Source organism: Apium graveolens, chromosome 8 (assembly GCF_009905375.1).
Source record: "Apium graveolens cultivar Ventura chromosome 8, ASM990537v1, whole genome shotgun sequence".
NCBI classification, from domain to species: Eukaryota; Viridiplantae; Streptophyta; class Magnoliopsida; order Apiales; family Apiaceae; genus Apium; species Apium graveolens.
The window spans coordinates 1760353-1782971 of NC_133654.1; the positions used below are offsets into that span (position 1 = coordinate 1760353).

Below are 22619 nucleotides of genomic sequence, written 5' to 3' on the forward strand. Positions count from 1 at the left end.
TATTGGATCGTTCTGGATCGTTTTGGATCATTTTGGATCATTAAATTAGTTGCTTAGCCGCTAAGTAACTGCAATAACGATCCGATTCAATACCAAAATTGGATAATTATCAAAACCGAGCTTTTTATAAAATATTATATACGAGAATAATATAAAAATATCCCGTCTCTCGAAAATACGGGTTTTATTGATTTCCGAAATAACTATCGTATCGAAAATATTGCGCCGGGCCGCGCACGGGTCAAACCGTAATCCGGATCGAAAAAGTCAAAACACGGAAAATGTCCGGAATTACCAGATTAGGTTAGGAAGGAGTTTTCGGAAGAGTTTCGGGTTGTAAAAACGCAAAAACGATTGAAGTCGGACGATTCCCGGCTTTATAAAATAATTTTGATAATTATTCAGAAAATAATTAATAATTCATAAATAATTATAAAATCATGTAACAGTCCAAAAATTACCAGAAAAATATCACAATTATCTATATTTTATTCTGAACATATAAAAATTAGAACACTCAAGGAATATCACATATAAACACCCAAACATCAATTCCACTTATCAGATAATTCACTAAAATTCACCTAAAATCACATAAATAATTCCAAATAATTATAATAATAATATTTGAAAATATGGGATATTACAATATGAACCTACGACCAGTCAGTTAACAGCCGACCGCTCTACCACTGAGCTAATGAGGAACAACGAACTTAAGAAAGCCGGGTCTCGTTCTTTGGACCAACCTATGACCGAACAAAAAGGAGTTTGTCACTCTTTTTCACATACACCGGGAGAAAGGGTTATGATAGCAAGCCCCTCCCCGACCGGAGAGCCTCCAGAACAAGGAGGTGGCAATCAACCATCCGCTCTCGAGATTCATATTGATCAATCGATCTCCGCATCCTGCCAGTTCGCTAAGTAGACTCACTCTACCGAGGGGCAACAAAGGCTGGAACTCTTCCTGCCAAAAATAAGGGACCTAGTTCTCATCCTAGGAGTTAGTAGGTATGAAAGAGTCCCTCTCTGTCTGTCTCTCCGAGTTTATACTACTAAGTAGCACTTATGCTATTCAATCATAGAATCAATTCCGATCAAGCGGAAACTATATATATTATTAGTCAAGCACTAACGCCCTATCTAGAGTCTATAGTAAGGGGCCTCGTTCGCGCACCTCTTTTCTTTCTCAAAGTCAAGTTTCTCACTTGGTAGTAAAGCTTTGAAGGCCCTACTTTTATGTTATATGGGATATTTGAAGAAGCACGGGGTTTGGAACCCTATCGGCTGGTCTCGATCTCGCTTGATGGTTGGTGCCCCTCTCGATGATTGATTGTTGACTCAACATTTATTTCATGCTTGAGTTGGAGGGCTCTCCCTCCATCCATCGAGTCAAGTAATTCGTTATCAAAAAATTTTCCGCCGCCTATCTTATGCCATGCTTCTTCTTTCTCCGAATCGGTTTCTAGTGTCATTCAATCAAGATTCGCCATCAAGAGAGGGAAGAGCCTTTACTTTAGGACTTTAGGTTAGGTCGGTCTCGTCATTCACGCAATTCCCCCGTCCATCGATTGATCGCACGAGTACGCATCCAGTCAGCGCATAGCGAATGAAAAAAGCGTTTCGCCTGGATTATCTTCCTCAATCAAAACTGATATCAATTGATCCCTATTCATTCGGTCAAAGTCTCCATGGCCTCTTTACACCCCTCTACTAAGAGGTGCACCATATTGATAGGAATCGGCAAAGACCTTCTTGTACACGTCCTCGAGGGCAGCATTCATGGCAATCATCACTACTTTCTCCCGAGGACATGGTATGGTTTTGTTCTTGGTGTTGTTTAATAGATAGATGCCGAGTGCCGCTTTCCCCCGTCCGGGAATCTCCATCTTCTTTAAGTGGGTGAGCTAGAATCCTTATGCCAGGTTGGTTGTTCAAAAGACTTTATCTTTACCCCTTACATCTTCATCTTTTCGAAAGCCCAGACCCAGCCTTCTGGATCTGCATTAGTCCTATTTCAGGTGCAAAGTCTCTTCAATAAAGACCTCTTTCTCTCTTTCTTTTCTTTCTCCCCAAATTCTCTTTTTGTTGATTGAAAGAGAATAAGCACTATCCGTTGAGTAAAGGGGGGTTGCTACAGTGATTCGGGCGGTTGGTGGCCCCTTCGAGAGTTGCGGGTCTTTGCCCCGCTGCATGAGTGGTAGCTCCCGCTCAAAACTCCTCCGACACGAGTCCTAGTCGTTATGCTGCGGTCCGTTTCCCGGCTTCGCTTGTGCGATTTGCACTTCTGATTGGTTCCATATACATCCCTAACCCTAACGAATCGAGTATGAAGGGGCAGTCAAGCGGTTCGGGTTTTTGATTGATTCCCGTTCGCCTGCCCCCTCATACATAGTCCATTAGTGGGTAGGGCGGTAAACTTAGAGGGCGCCCGCCTCCTCTTCAGACGTGTCCTCGACAACCTGGCAGTTCTTCGGTCTCCGCTTTGGGGGCGGGAGTGCGGGTTTCCTTTTCCTCAACCAATTCGGTTATGTCAGTCGGCCTAACATTTTGTTATGAGCTGGCTAGACAAAGGTGGATTTAAGGTAAGATATATTTGAGTTCAAATGGCACAGGACCTTCGATCGACCATAGGGCGTATTCTACCCTTACCGAATTCATTTCATTATATTATTAAAATAAAAGCGTAACGTAAAAAGCGACTTCTCGTGTTGATGTTGCATTTCTTTGGTTTGGAAGTTTCAGAATGTGTTATGTGGATTTATGACAAAGGAAAGCCCTACCATTTGATTGATTCAAGTTCCATGCTGCTCACCGCTCCTCGAGGCCAAGGACGGGGTCGAACCGTCATTCCAGGATTTGCAGTCCGATACATTTCCATTATGTTACCTAGCCAAACCTGCCACCTCATGTGCCAAAGTAAAACGGCTGTTCTTCCTTCCCCGCTCCCTCTTTTTCTACATATACGGCGGTGGGTTACCAGAGAAGAGAGGATAACTTCTTTCTCCTTTGCCTTGCTCAATCTTCCTTTTCTGATTGAAAGTAGCAAGCCACTCCACTACTGTACTGGTACAGAGGCCAGATAGAAGGTTGCTTCTTCTATATGTATGTTCAGGTGAAGAACATCTAGAAGCTAGCTCTTGTAAACAACCATGCCTATCTAATAATAATCAAATTTTTCTTACCAAAAAGAGGGTCTTAGTAAAAGTAAGTAAGCAACCAGTTCCAAGTGACATGGCTTTTCACTATTCCTTTCCAGAGAAGGTTGCTCATCCAGCCCGGCGGATCCGTTATTTATGCGGCAGTCCAATGCAGCTGAAAAACGGAAGCCCTTTTTGATTAGTAAGGTATAGGCTGGGGAAACTAGGGTTCCAAAAAGCTTCCCTTCCTTATACTTATATTAGAGAACAGTTTTAGAAAGGGGCACCCCTACTATACCCCTAAACTACAAGCTAGCGCGTAACGGCTTTTTAGCCATTGTTGCTTGCTGCTTGCAAGCTCGAAAATAGATCTTTCGCCTCTCCTCCCTGTCTCCATTCTGATTGATTAGCTTCTTCCTTCGCGCAAGCATTTGGTTCGCCCCTTGTTGTGTTGTATTTTATGATCCTCTGCTTCAGTCTGCGTTTTTCGGATAGCCGGGATCCAATGTTGATTTCCAATTTCAATGTAAGTTCCAGGGCGGCCCATCTGGTTATTTTAGCTATCACTGCTGGAAGCCCCTGCGGTTGTTCGGCTGCGTACTCCCCGTCCGCCTATCTCACACTCCCAAAGCATATTTCTCTTTTAGATTTCATTTTCCTTTCCTGCATCTTTATTTCTATCCATAGGTCGGCTTCGTGTAGATAGATGTTTGCCGGGGGAGATTGGTGCTCCTTGAGGTATGCCCTTCCGGTAGGTTGTTCCCTTCTCTTTCTTTTCCATCCAGTGCCCGCACTGCGTCAGAAAATCTTCATCTTCGATCTTTCTTCGCAACACAATAAAGAAGTCTAACAGTTTCTCTCGACACCTGTCTTTTCTTTTAAGTCATTGATATCATATCTATCAGCAGGGGGGTCTGCCTTAACTATTAAGCCTACGCTCTTTTCTTTTCTTTTTTAGCTCGATCCTGCCCTTAGACTCGTTACGTTGTTTGACTGAACTCGTCGGCTCCGCGCTCTATTCGGCCGGAACCCGGTTCGAGAACCTTCTCTCATAGATTCCCTTCACCAAGTCATCGCCAGCAATCAGCTCTTCTCCCTTGGTGGATAAGGGTGAGTTCCTTTCTTGCCTTGCCCAAAAACTTTCTTTATTCTCATTGGAGAAAGACTCTCCCGCGACAAGGTTTTACATATAGGGCCAGCTGCTTTCTTTATCTCGCTTGCCGTTAGTCCGTCTAGCGCCTTTCGGTTGGGGCCCACCCCGGGGGTTAGACCGCTTGGCTTCTATTTTAGAGTCTCGAAGGCAGTCAACCATTCTTCTCCCATTATACTTGTAAATCCTTTTCTCTTTTTCCTTCTCTCTTCCAGTTCTCCCCCTTTACTTTCTTTTATTTTATAGGGGCGGAGAATACCACTCTATCAATAACAATAAAAAAGTAGCAATTCCGTTTCAAATGGTTTGAGCTTGAAAGCAACCTGCTATCTAGCGATAGGTGAGAACAGACTGCTATTGGCCGCTTCGCCTATCTATTCTATTATGGCCGACTTGGAGACATCAGAGGAAGACCATCATCTCTATCTGGGTACGATCATAGCTCCATTCGTTTAACCTTGGGGATAACCATTAGCATTGAGGTCAATCACCGCACCACCTCTATCATACAATACATATGACATTACAAGACGCGAGAGTGCATGGTCAATACACACCTAAAGCGCCTTCGTTCCGCTTGTATCCAATACAACCATAACCTAACTTGCACGAGATTCAACAACCGAAGCTACTGACTGGTAGTCCCGAGGGGACGACATCCCCCTATAATAGTTAGCAGTACTGAAAAAGGAAGTCATCGGTCCGGGGAAAGAAAAGGGTCGCCTTTAAAAAAAAAGAACTCGCTTAACTCGCTAGGCCTTCGGAACAAAGGCTATTCTGTTCATGCTTCAGACGATCCGACTTATTATATATACTTCTTCTATTAGAAAGGCGAACCTATAGGCCTGTTTAGTGCATTTCTAAAGTAAACCTCCGGTTACCTTTGTCAACGCTACTAAGGATTGGGTGAAGAATGAAAAACGTCCGCTAACGCCCACGGGAGAAGATCTTTTTTAGAGCAGCAACGAATGTCTTGTATCTATGAAGAAAGATTTATCCCCGGGTTCAGACCCTGAGTGCCATACCTTACTAAAGGCGATTCACGAGAGAATCACGCACAGTTCCCTTTGACCGAGATGTGAATGCCCGTGATCTGCTCGGTATAGTGATGGATTTCATGGCCGACGTCTAACCGGCACGAATACGCCGACATGAAACGAGTTCCTCGTGGAGTATTTTTTCTTTCGTCCTCGGACATTCGAACCTTTTGTTTGATTCCGGAACTTGCGTTCTCATGCCCGGAACCCCCGCGACTGATTGGGAGAAAGAGCGAAAGCGGGAAAGATGGATTGTTATCCATCGGAAATCGATACGAATTCCCCGGGGACTGCCTTGTAATATATGTTCTGTCTTTCATTATTAACATCCGCTAATAAGAAAAACACGCGATTGCTAGTCACCTTTCTTTTTTTAAAATAGAATGGTAGAGGATGAGGCTCTGAAGGCTTTCCAACTTTCTTCAATTAGGGAATAGCGCAGATGGATCAATCATGCGGTTCTGCAGCGTGTTCCAACTCGCTGTCCACTCCCCTTCACCCTCAGTGATGTTCAAAAACTGGAAAAGCGTCTTTCGAAAACTCGCATTAGCTCATTTTTTGGACCACCTTCTACTTTTGAACCAGTTCTCGTCCCCGAGCGTGGGCGACTCAAAGAAAGGCGCGCTGGCAGCTCGTAGTCACGGCAAATGCACTTTTATTGTTTAATCATTACATTAATAGGGGCTTTCCAGGAATTGACCAAGCAGGAACCGGGGATCAAAGTTTCGTTGATTCATCTATCTCAAATAGGGAAAAACTGAATCATGAAGGGGTCAGCTGAGCTCGAAAGGGGTAGCCGGTCGTCGGCTAGGAGCTCTGGCCGGCAACGAAACTCAAGCTTCACACTGGTCCACTCGCAACTTACACGGCCAAGTTCCAACTCTATGTTGATAAGAAAAAATAAAATCCCCTAAGAGGAGGACTTTCAACTATTCTAACAGAAAGAGGCAATTTTAATGCTTCATAGATAACCCCCTGTGTCTCGTTCTCGTCTAACTCACCGGGAGATCAAAGAGCGGTTTGCGCTTCGCCCCCCAACCCCCTTAACTAATGGATGCTTAGATACCTGCAACTGAATCTGTAAGCGGTGCAGGGCAGGATGGATGATAAAAGCGGCGATAAGAAGAAAAATAGAGGGAGGAAGGGAGACCTCTTTCTATTGCCTTCTATTTCTACTTCTAGACTGGTTCATCGGCGGGACAGCGCGCCAAGATCTGATTCGTCAATCGACGAATCCATGCCGCGTAATCTGGCGGGAAAGAGACGATGGCAACACACCTCATATAAGAGGGAGGGAGTCTGAACAGCCTTGTACGTACGCCGCCCGCGCGAAGAAGTTCTTCTTTAATTCCAAAAATTAAAGCCACCATTCTTCAGTGATGAGCTCTAGCGAACAAATTTTATGTTTTTTTCCCAGAGAGAAATGTCTTTCCACTAGAACAAGTCCGCTGTGAGCCGAGCGAACAAAATGGCTCAACCGAGCCGAGGCACTATTCACCAAGTGGAACTATGTACTCTCTTTCCTAAGCCAACCGCCCCTTCTCCTATACCTGGCTGCTTCTCGCTCACCAAAGCGTACTTCGTTTCCCGGGACAAGCGGCTCCCTCTTTATTCCTTCTAATTGGTAAGAAAGCAGTTTTTCCCTCAGGTTCCTCCCTAACCTTAGATGGAGAAATAAATGCTTAAAGAAAAGGCGCCCTCAAAGCTAACACGTCAGTCCTCTCTTATTGCCTTATAAGATCTTGAACCGGCGTAAGGAGGTTTAGTAAAGTATAGTATAGTGCGGCTTATGGTTCTAGTAGCATAAAATATAGAAACTCTACTATGCTAGTTCACTCTAAAAGACCTAGTCTGACTATAATAGTTAGTAGTAGTATAGATTAGTTAGATTCGTAAAACAGAAAAAGAGCCTATACTTTCTATTCTATTAGTCAAGCGCTAGCACCCTATAGATTAAGGATATCTTCTAGATAGCTTCGAAGCCTTCAATGTTGGTATGGATACTTTGCTTCCCGTTTGCTGAACAACCCCCCAACACTTAACTATGCTTTAAAGGGCGAACTCCACCTATTTTTTTTAGCTATTGAATTAGGCGATCCAAAAAGAAAATTCTTTCTCACTTCCCTCTATCAGAAAAGGCTCTGAATGGTGGTAAAGAAAGCTGTATGTATCTAGGTAGAAGTAGACCTAGAGCTCTGGGGCTTTAAGGGAGAGGGCTGGTTTGGAACCCTAATCCAGACCAGGAGGGGAACTATATCCTTCATCCAGGTTAGACTATCACACACGAGACTCACCCGGGCTCTCATCGAGACCAACTCACTTCTCTCTCCTTAATGTCTGGTACTATTTCCCCGCCACTCTGCCTGTCTTCTTGTGGCCAGGTCGGGTCATTCTTCACTCCTGTTACAAGGGAGACCTCTCTTCGCATACCGACCCTCCAGTTAGTTCCATTTCTGAGGCAAAGCTGAGCACTCGGGGCATAAGGGCCTGCGGTGATTATTAACATGCTTTTCCAGCCCATATCTTCCCACCTCCGGTCACATGAGCTTTCGAGAGCCAGGTCTGGTTGAAAATCTTTTTTATGTATGTCTCATGTCTTTCAGCTATGCGGGATCCAGAGAAAGACAGGCCTACCTACCAGTTCTAAGTGGCAAGATCAATAAAACAAAATAGGCTCAAGAGAAGAACCAATTTTCTTCTTATTATATATCCCATCGTATACATCAGAATAGAGCCCTATTTTTAAGATTTAAGAAAGGGCCCTCTCTTAAGTAGGCCTGCACCTTTTAGGTTATCCGGAAGGAATGAAATGATTAGTATGATGTGAAACCTCCACAAATAAAAAGCTCCTTGGACTTCCCTATCCATATGGCCGGCCAATCCGTGACAACCCCACGACAAAGAGTGAAATGCCAAGCCCTTTCTCTATTAAAGCAACAAGCATGCGCTCAAAATACCTCCTAAACCCCAACCCACCTTGTTTGTGTACTGGAACAGCTACCACTTCCTTAGAGCAACACTAACTTACCGCTCTCTACTATAATAAAATCCAAAAAAGAGAATAGCTCCATAATAAAAAAAACTGCCATTAATTACACACACGCAAGTAGTGGCTGGGCTGGAGGAAGAATGGTTAGAGCTATCATTGCCGGAGCTAGTTGAAGAATGGTTCCCAGAAGTAGTATTGGGCGAAGAAGTGTTATTCCTGAAAGCGAGTGAGTAGACCTCTCCTTCCAGTTGATTCTCTTTCAGAACTTTACAGTCGAGATACTACGTAACCTATATACAGTATACGAACGATAGAAGACTTGAGTCTATAGAGAATGTCACCCAGAAGAAAGATTGACTGTAGATAGGTAGTGGGTTCCGTGCAATGCGCTCATATCTCGAATTGCACGGAATCCACTACAACATTCGGGTAATGAAGCATAATCTATTTGGTCAACAACTGCTGGATCTACTACTGGACCTGGAGCTGCTCCCGTGTCTTTAACTGCTACTCGTCCTGCTTCATTAACAGCATAATTATAGTAAGAATAAAGTCTACATACTGGAACATGATTAACAACTTTAGGCTCTTCTGCTCTTGTTGCTAGCTTACGAACTATTAGCCATGGAACTTGCTATTGGTGATCATGGGGCAGCAGGTTCTACGCTAGGCACTATATCTCCATCTGGCTCTTCCTTTCTATCACGATAATCAGACTCTCGATCGTGGGCATTAGTCACCACCTATTATTAATGTAAGGAAACCCATCCAGGAAAAACGACCACTACATGGTGAAGTCTGTTCCTACGACTATTCCTCCCCAAAGGATCTCCAGTAACTTGTTTACGGGTAATAGAGCCAACAGGTTAGGTTCCGGTCTTTCTGAAAGAAAGCTACTCACTTAGAAACTATTCTAGTTTTCTTTCTTTAGCTGACTTATCAGTAGAGCGATTAAGAATACCTTATAGTCGAGCAGATCAGATAGGAGAAAGGATTTGGTCGAGTAGATAGGGCCAGAAGAATGGAAAAAGAAGTACCACGTCATCGATTGGACGAAAGCCGAGCTTCCCCTCCAAGTTTCCCAATTCGACAGGAGATTAGGGCGAGCCGTAAGTCTTCATTTCTTTAATTAATAAGGCAGCTGGTGGTATCGTATATAAGAAAAGGGCTGCCTTGGGGAGTTCTCTTTCTCCAGTTTGAGATCCAGCTGGCTAGTTTGAAAGTGTTTACTTTAAAGGAGGTAATCTAGTAGCAGTACCGGTCTCGATAATGATCTCTTTTTTTGGGGTCCGGGCCGGTACTTTTCCCATCCTGTGGATCAAGGCTGTGATAAAAGCCTGTTTTGTAAAGCCAGTTAAAGGCCAGCAAATGAAATCTCTGAGTATAAGTAAATTGCTTTTACTTTACACCGGTGTGAGACCCCCCTTTTCTTTTTATTCCTTGTGCGAACCATTTCCAGGACTAGACTCCATTTTCTAGTGGTGTAACAGACTCCACTAACTAGAAGGCTTAGAATCACCACATTCATCATCAACGAGAGTTCAAGCATCGAATAGGCCCATCTTTTGATCCGATGAATGACATAGCTTAGCTTTCTATATGATAATTCTAGCCCGCCACCTTCCCGGTAGAGCATCTCCTCTTTGACTCCTCTGATCCTGTACCTAAGGACTCTGTTTTCCTTTTCCATGAACTTCCTCATATCTTATAGGTAATAGAGTCTCAAAGCACGGTCCCCCAATGACAGCCTTCTTATCTACTCACTTTTGGTACTAGTAAACCTTTGCGTGGTTTCTTTCTTCACTTTATGGCAATTCTCTCGATCTCTGATAAGTCAGCTAAAGGAAGAAAACTAGAATAGTTTCTAAGTGAGTAGCTTTCTGTTCTTATGAAGTAGCTAATTTCGTTCCAATGGCAGCTAAAGATTTGTTTATTACTAATGTAACAGTCGGGGTAACACCCATGCGATCCCATAATCGCGATATAATGCTTAATTATAGTCATAGAATGGATTTGATGATGGGTAGGCGGAGTCTATTGGCATGGAATGTGGAATCTTTTCCGGTTGTTTGTTCATAAAGGTTGCCTTTCGGAGGCTAGAAGAATTACTCCAAACCTCTAGCTCTTTTAGCATTTCGCCTAAGATAAGGGCTACAGTTGCAGTATACATTGCTCGCTACTGTGGCCTAGCAGCCCTTCCCTCGCTAAATAGCATATCTCTTGTTTGTCTTCTCGTTTTAGCCGAGAGTGCTTGCGTAAACTTCCCTAGTCTTAGTTAATCCCGACAAAACTGCCTCTCCTATCGGCCAGGGACCTCTACACAAGTGACATCATTACAACAACTGTACTATTTCAATTAGATAAGAATACTAGTGTGAGTTTATGCTTTCTCGAATAAATCTTTCTCTTCAAGGCACATATTAATATTACATTTAGTACGATAGTAAGTAGGGGTACTAGGCCCTTTTTGTTTCGTGTTTAGCCGTTGAACGACGATCCTCAAGATTAGGTAGTTGGTAAGGAGGAATAGAGAAGGCTGTTTACCTACTGCCGAGAAGCACCATTAGGGTTTCATGGCATAGATTAAAGGACATCTAAGAAGGTATTCTCTTTATACAATATAGCTACTTTGCAATACTTGCTACTAGACTGTATAGCTGTATAAGCATATACTTGCTACTATACTATATCTCTTGCACAACTTATCTACTCTATCTCTTTATCTATAAGACCGTATGTGCATAATATAAGTTTAGTGTTCTAGAAAGAGGTGCTAGCAAGTGAGTATACGAACGATAAAAGAAATAGTGTATAGAATGCAATGTTGTTAGGTTTAGACAGCAAGCCGGTTCCATATTTCTAGGTATCCATTTACTTATGGTCGTATGCAGATGAGATTCTACGACCTAAAGCTGCTTACAATCTATCCGCTTGTAAGAATAAGTTAGTCTGTTAAGCTAACAAGGATGTATATAGTGAAGCAAGTGGATGAGGAGTGGACTGCATTGAAGAGCATGCTCCCTATACCCACCCTTATGAGCTAATACCTGATAGACGAAATGAGTTGTTGTCTTTAAGGTGAGATGAGTTATTGACATTTCATTTTGACGGAGGAAAGAAGCAGACTTTAGTTGACGGAAATAAAATGTATATTGAGAAGTTCAATCTCGTCCCAGCCCGATGATTCCAAATTATAGAACCTATGGTCGTACATCATAGGCTAACCGTAGAAGCATTTTGTATGGGGCGGGCCGCTGCTCTTTCTGTTAGCAATTCCAGCAGACCCCTACTTCTTCCTCAATAAGGCTAAAGCCATGCACGAATGAAGCTACGCACCAACGAACAACACACGCACTTCGGCCGCCCTTCCGCAATGCAGTTTTGAAACCTATACTATGTCATTTGTCAGACATTTAGTACTTGCGATCAAAGCATCAAGCCTGTCGGGAGTCAATCTCGCTTAGTGTTATACGCTATGGGATTTCAGGTGCATATGGGCTCAACATAGATTCCCGTGGGCAGACCTTAACTATGGATCTAGGCCCGTCAAACAGCCGCTAGAATGAATAACAACGGAGATCGGACTCTTTGAGAAAGTCGACCCATACGGTTATTACCCGCGCCTTATGTTAGGCTCTATACAAGGTCAGCTCCATAGTGTCGAACACGTTGCATCTTTCAGCTCGATACAGCAATTCCAGCAACAGCAGTTGGGAGGCAAGGTTATGAAAGAAAGCTCTGATCTAGACAGGACAGATACACCAATCAATTAGTAGAAACTTCGCTCCAAAGAATGCTTAGTAATTATGTAACTAGAATTACTTAAATAAGACGATAGTTGTTTTTCACGTGTACACATAGATGAGTTATAGCGCTATTGAATACAATAAGAACTGATATTAGAGTTATATTGGTCTTGTGAGAGTAATAAGCTAGATACATGTTGTATACTGCCCATATATCTTATCATTTTACATATTTTCCATAACTTGGTGGATATCCACCGGATCCGGAGTAATCATTAATACACCGGTAGTAATTAATATGGCAATTATGATACCTAATCCAACGTTACGTAGTACATTACCACTTATATCATGAGGGATATTTACAAAATCAAGTGGGGGTAGATAATAGGTTGTTTTAATTGCCTCTGCTGAGAGACTATCATTCTTAACGCTAATTGTAGCAGAACGGATATTGGATGCTAGGGTCTCTACATTGTTGAATGGGTCATATGAAACAATAGGTCGAAATAAATCTGTAGGTACTACACCATCCGTACATGGATAATATCCATAACAAACTGTGAAAACAACTCCCATAGTTGTTAGTATTAACATACGACAAAAGGACCCATGTAACAAGGTTACTACCTCTATTAGATTTTTGTAATAATTAGGGTCAATTATACTCATGATACCATCTTTTTAGGTAAAGGTACACAAATCTCGTATAGAGGCACTATTTTTACTTATTTTTATACCATGTGTATCCCTCAAGTGTTTGAGATGCTCCAAACTATTTGGTATTAACGTATTATTCTTGATAAATTCTCTTTGACTAGGTTTAAAACGAAACATTAATCCCATAAAGACTCTTTTTTTTATGTTTAATAACTCATATGAGTCTATACAAGTAGGCAAACCTCGAGGTACCTTAAATAGAAAACTATGAGATAGATCCACTATCTTTCTGAACTCGGTAGATAGAGGATTTTGAATAATCCTACTCGAAACATATGACATAAGTGAACTTATACTATCATAAGGAAGAAAAAATTGTCTTACCATACCAGGTACGCGATGACACACTAGTTGTGTGGACAAAGATGAAGATGAATAAAATGAATAATGATTCAGAAAAACTGGATGACACGAAGATGAACACGAAGATGAAAATGGATCAAATATCTCGTTGGCCAAGACCGAGCATCTTGGAGAAGGTATCCCCCCTTCGCTTGGTCTGTTAGAACCAGAGGTCGAGCATGAAGATAAGAACAAAGTTTTGTTTTCTTTCTGTTTACCAGAGGTCGAGCATGAAGATGAGGATGCACGGTTATTGTCAACCAGATCACCGTCATCATCAACCAGAGATAGTGTCTCCAACCTCTCAGTAACTTTAGATGCATCCAAGGAATCTTTCAATTTGGAAAGAGAAAAAGCAGGTGATGCTCTCATATAACGAAATGATATATAGCAAAGACTAGGACGACAAACAGATATATAGCATAGACTAGGAACATTTAACCGAGAATCAGACATAGGCACAAGACATACTTTTTTCATAGTAACTGGTTCACTTTGCAGAACATTAGACACATTATAGAAATGATTTATCATAGAATATCTTATTATTTTACAGAGTAAAAACATGGATTTTGCACGATATCTAGAATACCTATTCTATTCTATATGTATATAGTACAACTTTCTCTATTTCTAGTAGAGTATTCAACCATAGCTAAAACACTATATATAGTTGATAAGGCAATGGTAATGTGTTCTTACTTATCATATATTGGTACATATCATATATTAGTAGAATGGTATTATCTAGAAAATAGATAACCGTGAGGCCACAACCAAAAGTGTGTCCTGGTAGTAACTTCTATACTAACTCATATATGCAGTGAGAGGATGGAATCAATCAACATACCCTCTAAAATATCTACCTATCTTAAGAGTGCTCCCTCTCTTTATATTATGGAAAAGGCGCATAAATTCTATTTTTTCCTATTCTCAACATTAAGATGTTGCGCCCCTATCAATATGAATTGAAAAATCCAATTTAGGGAAACGGAAATTCCTATTAGATATATATAATACTGAGTCAACAGGAGAACTACCCCTATTCCGACTTTGAACAAGCTTCTTTCTTTCTTTCTAGCCTGTTCGTTTTGGCCTCACTCTTTCATGGGGGGACCCCGATTCAAAAAAAAGAACCTATAGGAAAACAAAGGGGCAACCTCTAGGGATTTACAGTTCATGGCCTGTGTTCAAACTCATGTATCATATGCGGGTGTGGTATGCAGCATGGAGGGTACGCCCTGGGGTGAAGTTCTTTGATTATGCTCTACTGGGCGATTATATTGTCATCGCGGATCCAGTAGTCGCGAAGTCATATCTTGAGGTTATGGAGGGATGTAAGGTGACCATAACAAAAGAAAAGTCCCTCATCTCTAACGTGAGTGCTCTAGAATTTGCTAAAAGATTTATGGTCTATTCTATAAGGTTACACTTTACTTTAGTCCTGTGTCCCTTCAGGTTCTCCGTACTCACTCTTCTAGAGTTTCCACTTTCTTGTTTTCGGAACTGCGAGTAAATTTGCTGTGTTTGTATAGGTTACGCGGCGGATCTTATAAGGTCTACTCACGTCAAGGTCTTCCGGCATATAAATGTTGGAAGCGCCATTATCTCTTAATGTTTTTGCCGACTGGCATACTTCCTTTACCATTTAACCTCTATATATAGATGGTATAGTGTATATAGCTGTTGATTACTTATTCCGGGTACGGACTTTGCCTAGTTTTAACTCCTCGTTCTTAGCCCGTTCACGAGCCATACCCATGACTCGCTCACTACAAAGGTAGACTCAATCTAAAGATCCTTGTTAGCTCCTTTAAGTAAGGTAAAATCCGGACAGATCTCTCAATCGTCGAGGGCTTAGTCCCATCCACCCTGCCCTTGATCGAAACTTCTCTCTCTCAACTTGAATGCTCTAAGAAAAAGCAGTCCTAGCAGCTTTCCGCCATCCCCGAAGTCGTTACCTTAACCGCACGGAGGGGAGGTCAAATGGGCAGTTAATAGCGATGGATTCATCCACTCCTACTATGTGTATGGAAGTAGGTAGCCTGTTCAGGAAAGATAGATGGCTTCTTGTCTTGTAAGAAGATGATCTTGTCCTAAACGAAAGGGTAGAACCAGGTTCACCTCTATTTGATGAACCAAGCAAAAAAAGTAGTAAGGTAGTGTTTCTTTCTTTTGAAATAAAGCAGGCGAATAAGTCTATGTTATATTGGAAGATCATTATATTCCGGCCGGTGCCAAGGAAGCGAAGAATGGTATTTCATAGTCTTACTCAGAGCGGGCACTATCCGCATTGTCATCATCTCTCAGGGACTAGCCTTTTATTTTTTAAATTCTATATGTTTTAAATTCTATTTTGCTTCTATGATGTCTTTAACTTTATGCTATTATTTTAAAGCTTCACGAAGAGTGTTAGCCCAATAGTGCATTTTAGGTCAATCCCGAGCCACACCTTAGGCCGCTATCTTCCGACTGAACTATTGGTGGGAGTAAAGACTGCTCTTTCAAACTTCATCCAGTTAATCTATCTCTGTTAGTCTTTGCAGACTTCCTTACTTATTATCCTCTAACTAAGACAGGAAGAACATCTATCACTAGGACAGAAAGTCGGCATGCATGTTTGGCACGCTTTATATGCTCCAGTCTGGGAAGATGAAGAAATTGTTCGCGAAACAAGACTCATTGGCCGGCCTGGCCTTCCCTAATTTTGGTAAAAGGCGGATTCAGTTGTCAACTGTCCCTATCGAAAATAGGATTTGACTACGGTGGATTTGAGCCATAGCACATGGTTTCATCAATGGCTGTTGAAGGACTATTATGACCTCACTTAGAATTTCGTAAATAAAAAAAAGATTCATCTTACCGGGTGTGATTGCTGTGAAGAAGAAGCTCCTTGTATAAATGCATAAGAGAATAAAAAGAATCTTACGCCCAACAACTCCCATGCCTTTCTTGGCCCAACTGGCTGGCGATTTCCGACAAGTCTTTATGCATTTTTGGAGCAAGAAGCGGAACTACAAGAAAGCTTTCTTTATGGATAACCAATTCATTTTCAAATATAGTTGGGAGACGTTACCCAAGAAATGGGTAAAAAAAATGGAAAGATCGGAACATGGGAATAGATCTGATACCAATACGGACTACCCATTTCCGTTGTTGTGCTTTCTTAAATTGCATACCTATACAAGGGTTCAAGTTTTGATCGATATTTGCGGAGTTGATCATCCCTCTCGAAAATGCAGATTTGAAGTGGTCTATAATTTACTGAGTACTCGGTATAACTCAGCATTCGTGTACAAACCAGTGCAGATGAAGTAACATGAATATCTCCGGTAGTCAGTCTATTTTCATCAGCCGGCCGGTGGGAGTGAGAAGTTTGGGATATGTTTGGTGTTTCTTCCATCAATCATCCGGATCTACGCCGTTTATCAACAAATTATGGTTTCGAGGGTCATCCATTATGAAAAGACCTTCCTCTGAGTGGATATGTGGAAGTACACTATGATGATCCAGAGAAACGTGTGGTTTTTGAACCCATTGAGATGACCCAAGAATTTCGCTATTTCAATTCTGCAAGTCCTTGGGAACAGCGTAGCGACAGATAATAAAGAATCAGAATAGGTCCAAGTCCAGGGGACAAATTAATAGGAAATGCTATTTGGCTTTGTAAGAATAAGAATGAACTTCTATGAAATGAAAGAGTTTAACGGGAATTGTCTTGATCGTCGAATATCATTGATAAAAAAATAGGAAGAAAGTGTTCTCGAACGATTTCCTGCAATTCCTCCCAGTATGGAATGAGTGAAGAATCAAGCTAAAAGTTTCGATCTATACGAAATGCACTTCTTTTTTTGATTTCGGTTTCATTGATAGCAGAATATCCTGACTCTATAGGGGCGCTAGCGCTTGACTAATAGAATCTCAAAGGGGCCTGAATGAAACTTAACTTAATAGGTTGCTACTCTAGGCTCGCTTCTTCAAGCTCCGCCCCTTATTGAAAAATTGAAAACGGCCTAGCTAACGAGCAATCTTTCTAAAGTGCTAACACGCCTTATATTAAAATCTTAGTAAAGCAACCTTTCGCGCTAGGCGCTCACGTTTTTTATCTCGATGGAAGCAGGCGGCAGGGCTTGCTTAACCGGATACACGGAATTGGGATCTCTGTCACATGCAAATCTTTCTATCGGTAAAGCCTCACTTATTCAAAGGGCTAATTCTTTATGACCCTTTTTGCTCATAAGTAAGCATTGGTAGGAGCAGCGGATGATGATTTTGAGATTAAAAAAAGACCAAATTCCAAAAGAAGAAATAAATGGCAAGATCCATTGAGATCGATTCAAATTGGGCATACAGAATCTTTTTCATTTTATGAGACTATATGCATGCAAGATGTATTGGGGGTTTAAAAAGAATCCTTTTCTTTACAGTCATATCTACTGTGATAAGAAAGCGCTCTTAGTTCAGTTCGGTAGATCGTGGGTCCCAGGCCTCTCTTGGCAATAGTTTCCCTTTCTTATCTTCTACCTTGATGGGTGGGAGAGGTCACCGAATTAGGATATCACTACTAGCACGGACTGCGCAGGAAATTTATATCCTATAGATGTCTCGGTGCTTTTATTATCCTTTTCTTTACTTTTGCATTCCCTTCTTGATCTCCAAGTCTGTAAAAAATTGAATAGGAACTATGTGTGTTAAGCACATGTTGCAGCCAAATGGGCTTGTAGGAACATGATTTCCGGATGCTGGGAGATGGACAGACCAGACTGCATAAAACTACTGGAATGGAAAGAAAGAGAGGGGAAGAAGCGATTCATTAAAAAAGGGATGAGCTACCCGGATGAACGAAGAGCTAAAAGGAAGACACAAAGTCCAGTGGCAGAGCGGCGATCAGCCTTTAACTAAAAAGCTTGTCCAATAAGTGGTTCTACCATGAGTGACTTCGTGAATAGCCGCCTCATATCATAAAGAGTGTAAATTTACTTTGCCCGGCTCACACAAATTGAAGTAGCGAGCATGAGAAAAAAGATTTGCAGCTAAGCTAAGGAGCTAAGCTAAGGCCAGAGCCAACCTCAGCGAAAGAGTTTTAAGTCATTTTTCCTATTTGATAAGGTTCTTACCGGGGTTAGCAGCCTTCTTGGCCCCTCTTATGGAATTGCTAAAGAAAAAGGTGACAAAACAAATAGGAAGAGGCCCATCGACAGACCTTTGCGAAAATAAAGGAGACCTTAGCGAACACCCCGGTGATGATGCTCCAATAGCAGGAAAAACAAACAATATAGATAGCCAATGCTACTAGGGAATGCCCCTTAGATTAGTTAGAACTGGGAAAAGTAGTTCTGGCCAAGTTTTTCTACCAGCCCCTTATTCAAAAAAGTCCCCACTCACTGATCTCTGCGGATCTATTGACGGAGGGGATAACAAAAACTTAAAGGGGCTTGGCTTGGTTCACCCTCTCTGGTACATCCTAGGACATTAGAGTGAGATGTCGACCGTTCCCGTTCCACTCGCGAGAAAAGAATCTTTACCCACCATGGACTGGGGGAAAGAAGAGTGGGTTAGTGGGCTTCATTCACCAGTTTTCTTTGAGCGTTTTGAATTCAATAAATAAGCTCGGGGCCCCTCTCTGATATGGAAGGAAAGCTAAATGCAAAGAAAAAGAGAAATAAAAAAGGAGTACAAATCACATAGCGGAGGTTCAGATTCATCATTATAAATAGAAGACGAAACAACTTAACCCTTAAACTAGAGTTTTCCCTCAAATAAGTGGAAATACATTAGAAATACATACACCGCCGCCTGTAACAGGATTGCTAGTTGGCCCACTTTTAGCGTTATCCCTTTCAAGCATGAGTAGGACTTCTAGTGTTGGGAAAGTCATCCTTGGAATAAGCTCTACTTCGACTAGCTTGAACGACGAAGCTTGGCATTAGGAAGAAAGAAAGAAGAAAGAATAGGTCGTGATGCCGAAATAGGCATTTTTACATTTGATTGAGAGATGTGAATCATGGCCCTATAGCAATGCAAACTATACTGACCACACTAGGGCAGAGGGATATAAAATGGTTTAGCATTCATTAACATAGAGAGAGAATCATAACCAGAAGTCTTTTCCCAAGAACAATCAGAAGGATGAAATCCAAGCAAGCAATTGGTTGGAAAGTGTTGGTTCGATCCCAACTCGTGACTGTGCTACAAAGCATTAATGAGAATAGATAATACCTTCTTATGAGTGGGGAAAGCTATAACATAGAGCTCATACCAGATAGACCTTTCCTTCCAAGATCAGCCGGACGACACTTCAAAGGTACTTGCTTCCCCTTTTCTTTTTACCTTTAAGCTTTCCAAGATGATAGCCAATGCTTCTAATAGCGGCGGCAGCTACTATGTGAGTTTCGGACTGTGAGTCCAACTGTGGGTACATTGAAGAGTTTGAAAAGAATTCAAGAACAGAAGGACTCGTGATTCTTCTGAATAAGGAATTTTACCTCAGAAGCCATGACACCCCGGGGGAAAAGAAGTAAGAGACCCCCTTCTTCGGCGTGCATCGGGGTGATCATTAGGCCCGGGATCATTAGTCTTTGACATCAAAAGGGTGGTTGTTCTGACAAGGCGATCCCCCATAAAATTAGCACCGAAACGATTCTGCTTGAAAACCTCTGTTTTAAAATGGAACTTTCAGCGAGAAGATATCTGGTTGATAAGACAAGACAGACTGCCGGGCCTCCTTCTGGGGCCCCGTTTTACCATAATAATCTTCTTCTTTTTATGAAGAATATTACAACAAACCAAAGAAAATGACCTTAGAATTGAATGTGTTAAGCCATTCATATTGTACTCTACTGTTTGTCAGGCTAACGCTTACCTTCCCGCTCTCAGCCAAAGCCGCCTCCCTTTACAATAGCGAGACTCCTCCAGTTGTTCTCCAAAAGGGGACAACAAATGAAGCCAGACAAATCTACGTCATGGTTGGAGGAGAAGGGGAAATGGCCACGGAATGGGTGGGGAAAACCTATCGTGTGGAATATGAATTCATCCCCTCGATTTGCTGCGCATGCGGTCGAAAGTCTGATAGCTTCGGCTAGTAGTTTAAAAGTGATGTTTTAACTTTTAGTTCCTCTTTAACAAAAATCGGGAGAAAAAAAAGCCTAGCGCGCAGAAAATAGAGAAGAAGCAGGGGTCAAGCAATCCACCGATTCGGCTATCAATCATTTACTTGCCTTGGTTGCGTTAGGATATGACTAGTGGACCAATGTAGAGCTTCAAGCATGGCTATCAATTTCACCTATATTTTTTTTACGGTGGACCTCGAACGAGTCCCAGCGCCCCCCGCTAATCCATTAAGGATATGTTCAGCTTTCTACCTTAAACCGTGCCCACCCACTAGCGTACAACGTTTTGTTGCTTGGTCGGTCAATTCTGTCACGCCTACACAAAACAGCCATCCTGTAAGGTGCCATTGTCGGCGGTCTTTGTGTGGTTCAGCTTGCTATTTTCCCTTCTTTTATTTAAACCATGTGGCGGAATCATTCTTTCAGAACCTCTCTCGGAAGAACGAATTAGGATGGTCTGATGTTTTGGACTCCGGAGAAGATTCTGGACAGAGGCTAGGGCTACTTCCTTCAAGATACGAAACGAGCAGCTGGAAATGGCTATCCCTATTGTATTTTAGAGGAGAGTGGGCTAAGAATCTGACCTTTACTTAGAGAGGGGCAGCGGTACCACGCCCTTCCGTGCTCGTAGGTGAACTCCCCTATGCATCCCGACTAAGGTCTCACAAACGTGCGCTTCCCTTATGCATCCAGCCGCTTCACTAATGTGAATAGGTTATACAGAAGGGTGGGTTGGTTATATACTCTTATGTGTGTTCCTTTTTCAAACCTTTTGGTATGTATTGCCCCCTAACTATGGATCAGATCCACTAGATGATAAACTAAATTCCGCACTGCTGCTGAGTCATCGGACTTATCCACCAATGGATTCATAGAATTTCTGTGGATTGCGTTGGGGGAAATCTACCAAAGCTAGGCAAATAGATAGATTCCTTTCCCGTTGCTAAGGGAGAGCAAGAAAAAAAGGATTGTTTTTGAACCAGCGCCCCATTTTGGGTATGCAGGTACTAAGAGTCCTCTCACTACCAACCAGAAGACATCATCTGGCTGGGTCTTGCCGGTATCAACAACGAAAAAAATGGAAACAACAACTCACTATGGCTCTTGGGCCCAGACAACGTCCTAGGCGTAGGGGAGATCGGAGCAACAGGGAACGCCTATACGACGTTTTTCTTCCTGGGCTGCAGTAAGTAGATCGAAAGGTCGTTCCGCCCCTTGTCCCCGAATATGGGTAATATGTTCTCATACAATGTTGCTCCAATATAACCTAGCTGGCAAGCGATCCCAGCTCGCGACAGAGAACAAGACAGCAAGCGAGCGTACCTCTGTTCGCTTCTTCTCCACCAAGAACGGAAGTTTAAGGATAACTGTAGGTCGGTGGCTACCTAAGGAAACTCCGATTCGATCCACCCCCTGGCTGGGAGGCATCTACCTCATCCCGATCACAAGGAGAGGTTCACTATGATGGGGGTACTTTTTTCCATTCCGGAAAGAATGAAATGCATAGGGGACCATCCTTTTGTTGCGGCATGCTCCTCAGATTTACGAATTCGCAGGGGGCGCCGCGGGCCCTACTTAGTTGACTGACAATGACAAAGGCTTGTGAAACTAAGTAGGGCCTTTTGAATGGAATCTTAAGTAGTCTATCAGTGGTGCAAAGCAGCTTTGTCCCTTTTCAGTAGAGAAGCAAAAGGTTAGACCTTCGAAAGTCAGCGAATAACGGTTCTTCTATGTAGGTATGGGGTTCCCCCTTGACTCTCCTAATGTCGAGCTAATTGACTTCGTAACCTATTCGTAGCATAGTAGAATGAAGGCTACGCACCGACGCTCTCTTTTCTATTAGCCTAAGCATCTTCGCTAACTCGCTCTCCTACTATACAATACATTAAGTAGGGTAGACTAACTCAGCCGCTTACTTATACTAATGTTGGGCTAAGTAGCGCCTTTTCCTTTTTGAATAACCCGTTCTCGTTATCTTTCCTAAGTAAAGCAGGCGAACCTATAGGTCCTTAGTAGCGTTGACAAAGAAGAACAGCCGGTTAAAAGACAGCAAATCTTTGTATTTATATATTTAGATTCTATTATTATTATTATATAGGCCAGCTTGACAAGCTACCCTTCCTCTTGATCTGAGGTGCGAAGAGAAAGATCTCTTTTTTATGACTTCCACTTATCGATCTCGGACAAGAAAAGCGACCGACCAGAGCCCTATTGATGAATGAAAGAAAGGGTTTATGAGCCCTAGCCCTGTAAGCCCACACCTGTATAGAGTAGATCGTTCAACACCTGCGGCACAAACCCATTTTTGACCTATTGGTCCTAGTATCATAGGCGACCGAACAGCCGCCCCTAATTACTAGACCGACCTGCTATAATAATTCCATAA

The 22619-nt window shown here is 42.3% G+C and overlaps 1 pseudogene; it reads left to right on the forward strand.

Moving 5' to 3' along the window:
- Positions 1-19790: 19790 nt before the first annotated feature.
- On the forward strand, positions 19791-21698 carry LOC141677651 (uncharacterized; annotated as a pseudogene).
- The last annotated feature ends 921 nt before the right edge of the window (positions 21699-22619 follow it).